General features: G+C 32.6%; 1 protein-coding gene across 2 annotated transcripts in view; it reads left to right on the top strand.

Annotated features, from left to right (window-relative positions):
- Nucleotides 1-7,943, top strand: part of LOC110838887 (vesicle-fusing ATPase 1) — a 30,931-nt gene extending 22,988 nt beyond the window's left edge. The window contains exon 15 of one of the 2 annotated variants that reach the window (XM_087346424.1): nt 6,990-7,943. The gene's annotated coding sequence lies outside the window, so the exon portion shown is untranslated. Of the gene's footprint in view, nt 1-1,510; nt 4,132-6,989 lie in introns of those variants that run through there. The other variant, XM_087346423.1, reaches the window with a different exon arrangement.
- The last annotated feature ends 390 nt before the right edge of the window (nt 7,944-8,333 follow it).

Consider the following 8,333-nt stretch of genomic DNA (forward strand, 5'->3'; position numbering starts at 1 on the left):
TCAGTCATTGTTTTGTCAGTTTCGCCATATCCAGTATTAAATGTTTAGATGTCACCAGATATGGGACAAAATTATAGTAGCACGTATCTTTGGACTGTTCTCTAGAATCTAATGGCTAGTCATTTATTTTTTCATTGCTGCATTGCAACAGTTTAAACAGTGATGTATGTTACAACTGTATTTACCATACCCCTATATATAGCATGATTTTATTAAAGTGCTACGAGTATATTAAATAAAAATGTAACATATGTCTCACAAATAACAGTATTGATTTATGTTCATGTGGTGCAGAACTGATATTCCGTAAAAAAAACAGACAGCTGACAAATTTACTTTCACTGCTCAGAACATTTATTATGGCTTGAAAATTGGAAAAATGTAGCTTGCCTTATGCTAGAAATTAGGACATGAAAGTTTGTAGATGTGGAATGTGGTCTTATACATACAATATTACATATGGTTTATGCATATTTTGTCATTTCAGATCCACAAAAGTAAGCCTTTTAGTAAATCCATGCCCAGTGAAGTGTTGAAATTAATACTGGAGTATGAAAGTGAGAACATTCCATTAGAATATTATATTTTATCATATATTCAGTAATGCTACTCACAGATGCTTTGTAGTGTACACTTAAAAGTAGGCTCAACTTGCAACTGATAGTGAATGCAGAGTTTGGATTTGATACTGGCAAAGCACAAGAGATAACTGAAAGGATTTCAAAATATCCCAATTTATCGAACCCTTTAATTTCATGTTTTCAATTACAGGACCCTTTCCTTAACATACTAAAAGCTCCCAATGTGTCAAATACATATTATGTGAAATTTAAGGTTCTCACATTTGTGAAGATGATACTATTCTGGAGGAATATATTGTCTGTCTTCATCCCACAAAAATACATCAGATAAATGTGACATGTTAAATATTCATGGAAGAATCATATTATATATATATTGGCTTGTACCAACATTATTATGTTGGGCTTTTTTTATTGTCTGATGTGTATTTAATATACACTGCTATTCTAGTGTTACTAGTCTAGTATTTAGATAGTTTTGACTATTCTTAAAATAAAAATAATAAGAAAAATTAGTCAGTATAATGAAAATCAATCACCTGAATACTGGAATACAGCTAGCTCTTGAAATGTCATGTAGGAAGGAACTTAATCATTTTTTTCTAAGATGCATTCTGATAAGGTCTTACCAAGTTCTGTTTCTAGCTTTACACAGTCCTTACAGATATTTTTACTTTTTTAAATTTATTTTATGGTTCAGAATTGGAGCTACAACTATATCTGCTACTCTCATACCCACCATCTTGCCATGCACTTGCTTTGTTAGATAAAGTATAAACTTTTTATAGAATTTAAAATTAGTGTATTTTTAATCTCTATACACAAATGTTACTAGATTCTTTAGCACTATTTATGATGCTTCTATTCACATAGCTCTAAATTAGTATGTGAAAATGTACAGTATTTAATTAATATGCAAAATTCTTAAGGGTGCTTGATCAATACCTGTGAACTCCAACGACGCAACAACAGCTCGCCGCAGACCAGCTACGGCCACCGGACCATTGGATCAATAGCTAAGTGCAGAGTTCAACTCCTGTGAAACCAACATCTAGTGTAGTGTTGCTTGATATGCTATTGTAAAATAACTCTACTTCATGATTTGTTTTCTAAACCATATTTAGACCAATTTTAAACCATTTTGATTAAATGAATTAATTTCCCTGTTGCCACTGATGATGACCTCTTGAGGTTCAAACGCGTATGGCACTAGTGTCTTTTTTTTTTTGTAATGTTAATAGTTTGTTGCTTATTTTATATTCTAATATACTACACGGTATGCAAAGTTTTAAGATTTGAAATATTCACTGTACTCAAAAATTATACACATGTTCTTCAGTAAGGAAGAACCATAAAAGTTGGGTAGGATGGTACAGATTTTTGTTGTTATTTTTAAAAAGAATTCAAGCACTGGTTACAGTGAATGGTTTTTATACAGAGTATATCAGAAATATGTATCATAAACATATAGGATGGATTGTATGATCAAAAACTACAAACAAACAACTGTTGAGGAACATGGGGATCCAGTTTTATTCTGTACAGATGTAGAAGGTACTGAAGTTAGCTTAAGTAAGCCTGCAACATTAGCTGTTAAGTAGACTTCATTTATTCATAATGAATTCCTCTTGGGTTACCAGCCATGTAAGATGATTTAATGGAGAAAACACCAACGTTTCAAGAACCATACTCATCCTCAGGGTATTCGGTACCATGGAAGCTTCAGACCATACTTCATTTATTCATGTTCTTTATAGGATATGCTGAAAGCGATTTTCATTCATTACTTCTGCTTATGTGAGCAACTGGGATATCAAAAACTCCTGGTTGGGTGCAATCTTTGTGACAAATGTTATGCACCCATTACTGTAGCTACTCTGAATTTACTACTCTTTAGTAACCAAGACCTTTAAATCCCTCCCCCCTAAAAAAAAGAGATTTGGGTTACTGTTCTTGATTACCATGCAGAAGGATTGCCTCATCCTATCCTGTTTGCAGATAATATCAGTGCTCTGCAGTTTTTACAAAAGCAAAATTGGATGCATGTTTATATGACTGTTTCTTAGCATGATCCTTATAAATTACATTTATTTCTGATACAATGTATAAAATATTTAAGCACTTTTTAAATGGACCTCTTATCCTTCTAAACAATACAAGCATGCAATTTTTAAGTTTGTGTAATGCCACAAAAAGTCTTAATTTTTCACACTGAGGTAATGTATTCATCGTAATTGATTGACACAACATGATAGAATTATACTATATATTGTATATAACAAGAAGATGCATTCTTTAAAATACAGTTCTAGAAGGTCAATGTCATCTTGATCATCCTGTCAGGTATTAGACCAAGTGCTGGTGTCATTAATGTTTTCTGTGTTAAATGTGAAATACACCCAGATTCCATTCACAGTTTCATAAACAGTATTTAAAACATATGTATTATTAAATTTAAAAATTTAAACCACATAATTTTCAGGTATTGTTGTTCCAAGTGTTAATTCATAAATTTTAGCACAATCTAAATAACAAGTCCTAAATTATTATTCTTTTTTGTGTTGCAAAAGTATAGTTTTTCTCTCAAGGAGAATCATTTCTTGGCCACATTGAATTTTGGAAGTGTGTTCCAGATGTGTAGACCTACTTTGTGCATACTAAATTTTTGTGAACAGTGAGAAAATTATACATTCCAAATCAGTATATTACTTGTAAGACTGGACTTATCTTTTTACTGAATGATGCTGGAAGATAATGATGTAAATAATCTCATGAATTATTTTCCATGAAACAGTGTACTACATTTTTGTTTTAAAAAAAACAGAAAAGTATCCACTATGTAAAGTGTATGCCATTACTACTTGTTTAAAGTATGGTGACATTATTGGATAGCATGGTAAAATTTGCTAGTATGTATGCACTGAAATCATCTTTCTTCAATCATAATTATAAGGCATATTGATATTCATATTAGCTCACATGTGAGAAGGTTTGTGTGAATATAGAACTCTGATAGAGGTCCCATATTTATATAAATTATTTTTTTGCACTGCCCCATTAAAGTTATTATTGTTATGCTTTGTTTATATGAGAATTTGATGCATTTTGACATTGTTTATTTTTGGGAAAACACCAAAGAATTGTGTCTGATGTATTTATGTGTGATTAGCAGTTTTTATCCCTTTTTAGATATTTTGAAATGAAATGTTTTGTAAGTACATAAAGATATTTCAGTCTGTTAAATACATACAAGTGTGTTAAAAGAAGATATGTTTTTATCATATTGCAGTTATAATTTAAAATAAAGCCATACACAGTAGCATAGCTTTATTATTTTATTTGGTGTAAATATGTAAGTAAAAACTGTGTTTATTTCAGAGTTCAGATGAAACAGCACTCAGGCTACACAGTACTTTTTTTGTACTGGTAATTAGAAAAAGTCAAAATTACAGAAACCATCAAGAGTCTAAGGAATAATTTTCTGAATTATATTATGTATAGTCATCAATTTAGTGTCATAAGCTGGTAAAATAAATTTCTCTAAAATCTACATCCATCAAACCAATATTATTTGAATTACTGACCCTAAAATTGTGATGACAATATAAAAACCGTATAAAACAAATTGCTGATTATGCCACTTTTCCAAGTTAGAGGTAAAACATCACATTCTGAGATTCACAAACTTTACTGTTTAGAATAAAGAAGAATTATCACAGGAGTTTGTTATAATACCTTGTCCATCATCGTGTTCAGGGCTGATCCTACAATCTTGGATTCTGCAGCAAGGCTTCAAATTAGATGTTTTTGCAACCGTGTCTCAGAGACTGACTTGACAGTGGCTGAAAGGTTATGTTTGAAGTGATGGCAGTCCGTTGTGACTTGGACACATTCAAACACAACCTTCCTGGATCTTCCTTATCCCTTCTTTTAACTTATTTCCCTCAGTTTTATCCTCATAACTTTCCTGCCCTTTTGCCCACTAGAATCTATTGCAAGATATCTGTGTGTATTACTAAAATAACTATTTCTCTGTCTGTCCAAGACAGTCACATATCCCTGGAATTTAAGTTCCACCTCAGTGTCTAGAGTAAAGCATTCTGTACAGGAAGAACATTTTGGCAATGGTATGAGACTCTCTCTGTGGAACTGCAGCATCAGAGAAAGAAACCTGTCTCAGTGTCACTTTTTTCACCACAAATCCCACATTGACTGCCCTTGGAATGAACCTGGGCATTAGCTATGAGAAAACAGCAACAAACTGCCTGTTCTCTGGGATAGCCATTGAAATAACTTTATATGACTACAGTCTCAGAATTCACACTAAGTGAAATAAATTACCAATATAAATTTTTTTTAATTTTTCAATCAGCATTGTGCTTTCTCAGGAGATGGCTCTTGCCCCATCAGGTGAACCTACTCAGTTGGGCCTGTTAGATGGAGTTAATCTCGATCTGTGAACACTGGGAAATAGGCTCGCTGGCCTGTATAATCCAATTGTGGAAAGATCTGTCTGTGCTTAATAATATGTAAAATAAGTATTAATTTGTTATAGGCCTTTTAACCAAAATGAAGGATTGATAAAATATAAGATAAAATGTAGGATAAGTGTTTCAGGTAGTGTTTTGCATTCACTGTGTCATTGAGGAAGAATGATTGGACAGTTGCATGTGAAATAGTACCCCACACCATGAAAATAACTCAAGTTTTATAAAATTAACATTGACTTGAAATCAAAACTGTTTAAAAGCTAAGAAACGACATCTTTACACAGTTGTATGGAAAAGTATGTCTTTTATATATATTTTCAAGTGAGTGCAAGAAATAGAGTTAAAGAGATATTGTTCAGAATACGAGCCAAACAGGTGATTATTCCAAAATTTATCTATAATTTTATTTAGGGATTCTTTTTTTGCTGTCCATGAAATTATTAACTTTTTCTGTGGCCCTTGACAGACATGAATAGTCAATGTGGCCCACAGTAATGATACAGTTTCTGACACCTGGCTTATATAATTTCCTGTTAGGGGGATATCATTAACTGATAATAAACTTCCAAGAGTTTTGTTTGGTATGATACCAAATTTATTAATCTCTGTACAAGACATCAAATATAGGCATTTAAAACTACCATATTATTTCTTTTATGAGTATATATATATATATATATATATAGAGCTTACTCTCAATTTTAGAAGAGTTATTTAATGTTCTTCACGCCAGAATTGTACTCACATGATGCAAGTTTATGGATGTTCAATTTACATTCAGGTGTCATAAATTATTTGGCTTATAAGATTTGCATGTTACCAGATGATTATCCATATCACTGAGTAAGTCCGATGGTACTTGGTATATGCTAACAGCTGTGTTGTGTAAACTCCGAAACACTCTTTTTACATGTCATGGATGATGGAAAAATTTCAGACAATGAATAATTTTAAGTGTAATCCACCATCATTAGAACCCTTAGTTACAAAAGTTATAACATTTTATTCAAGCACTTCAATCTACATTTAATATTGTATTTATGTCTTTTCTTGAATTTATATAAAGTGGTTTGAGATTTCTAGGCTGTTCTCACATGCTTAAAGCATAGTATGAGTAACTGAACTTGTCTGGTTTGCAGCTATTCTGTTAAATATTTTCATTTGTCCCTCAGACAGTTGTATACTATGCACTAACTTGGCTGTATTCACTGACTTTTATCTGAACTTTCTTGCTACATTATTTGCTGCCTTTTGGTTTATTATGCTCCATTGAGTGTACTGAAAATCAGAAGACAAATTTACATTCATGGTTCAATATATAATTATTAGTTCATCAAAAATTGTCTGCATTAATCTTCATAGATTTTCGCGAGGAGTTAATACAAGAAATTGTTATTATTTAAACTCAGAGGTCATATTGGGGGTAGGAATCCACATCATTGTACATTTACGTGCTTTGTCTGTTTGGTTTTGGTGACTGAACTACTGCATAGTAGCTGTTGGTAGAGGTATTTTTGTGGAAATTTACTTAAAATGTGCTAGTTCACAAGCATATGGCAAATGTTTCCTTAGGAGCACCTCACCAAAATACACCATGCTTAATTGATTTAACCTGAGACAGGCAATATGTTTCTCATACTTTCTGTTATTTAATTATGCAGTACCAATCTATGGGGCGGGCAAGGCCTGTAATAGGCTGTGGAACCCGTGATGATGATGTGTACCAATCTATAATTACACTGGTCAACAATGTTTCGGTAACATGGATGAAAATATGTGTTTATGTTGTATTTTTTGCGCAAAATTCAAATCTGGCCTTGAAAATTCTCCATCACGTACCATTTTTGTTTTATTTTGTCTTAACGTCTACCAAATGAGTGAATTTCTTGATTCCATAGGGATATTTCTTTTCTTGCAGAGAGGCAGTTTGAACGAAAGACTGGCCAGGAAGAAATTAATTAATTCCGGGAAAAAGTAATATCAAGTTCAAGCCTTTGGTTGACCCACAAAATGTTCTCTTACCATCACCTCATATTAAACTAGGACTTATCAAAAATTTGGTTAAAGGAATGGACGAGGAAGGAGAAGGATTCAAATATCTGAGGGAAATTTTTCCAAATCTTAGTGATGCCAAGCTGAAAGAAGGAATTTCTGTCGGGCCTCAGATCAGAAAACTGTTGGATGATGGAAATTTTGAAGCCAGACTTTCTGCTGAAGAACTCGCAGTGTGGAAATTTTTTGTATCTGTGGTGAAAGGTTTCCTTGGAAAGCGAAAGCAAGAAAACTATCAGCTTTTAGTGGAGAATCTTTTCCAAAATTACAAGGATTTGGGATGTAGAATGTCATTGAAGATCCATTTTCTTCATTCACACTTGGACTTCTTCCCAGGGAACGTGGGTGACGTAAGTGATGAGCAAGGAGAAAGATTCCACCAAGATATTCAAACTATGGAAGAACGCTACCAGGGGAGGTGGGACCAAGCTATGATGGAACACTATTGCTAGTTTTTGCAGAAGGAAGACTACTCCGCACAAAAGAAAGAAAAAATAGACTCGCAGCAGACTTTTTTGTTACCAGAAAAAGTGAAACATTGTTGCCCTATGTTATTGGAGCCCATTGGCTAAGGCTGATTGAGGTTCTGCCATTATAACAGTATCTTTTTATTAAATTATTTATAATACTGTTTATTTTTACTATTTGAAGCATTCATTTGAAATTAAATTTATAAGAACATCACAAGGTAGCATAAAATTACCTTTGTTTATGGTAATACTGATGCAATGTAGTACGCAAGAAATTATCCTTTCTTGTCTGATACAAACAAATGCCAGTTGTTTTGTATATCATTGTCTAGTAATAAATAGAATGATGGGGTGTTTCTGTCCATACAACCATTCACTTTTATTTGATATGATTCATTGACATGATTTGAAAACCATGTTTCATGTAGGTTTAAGTGCAAATGGTTTATGAAGATTAAGAAGATGAATAAAAATATTTATGAAATAGACATAATTTTATTCAACTTTTCCCAACCTCAGCTGTCTCAAATCATGTCTACTATGGTCTTGTTTACAGTAAATGGACTTCTGTTTATATTCAGTTCAATTCACTTCAGTTTTTTTGTTTTAACATGCTAACTCAGCATCTACATGAGTTAAATACAGAGTCAGCACAAGAAGATAAATTAAACACAGAGTACAGAAAAAAGTCATGGTATGTTTAATGCTTCTTGTTTATACCAGTTAATTTCTGACATTCC

Source organism: Zootermopsis nevadensis, unplaced genomic scaffold (genome assembly GCF_977971745.1).
Source record: "Zootermopsis nevadensis isolate Lab colony 2312 unplaced genomic scaffold, Znev_1.0 Znev_ptg000010l, whole genome shotgun sequence".
Classification (NCBI taxonomy): Eukaryota; Metazoa; Arthropoda; class Insecta; order Blattodea; family Termopsidae; genus Zootermopsis; species Zootermopsis nevadensis.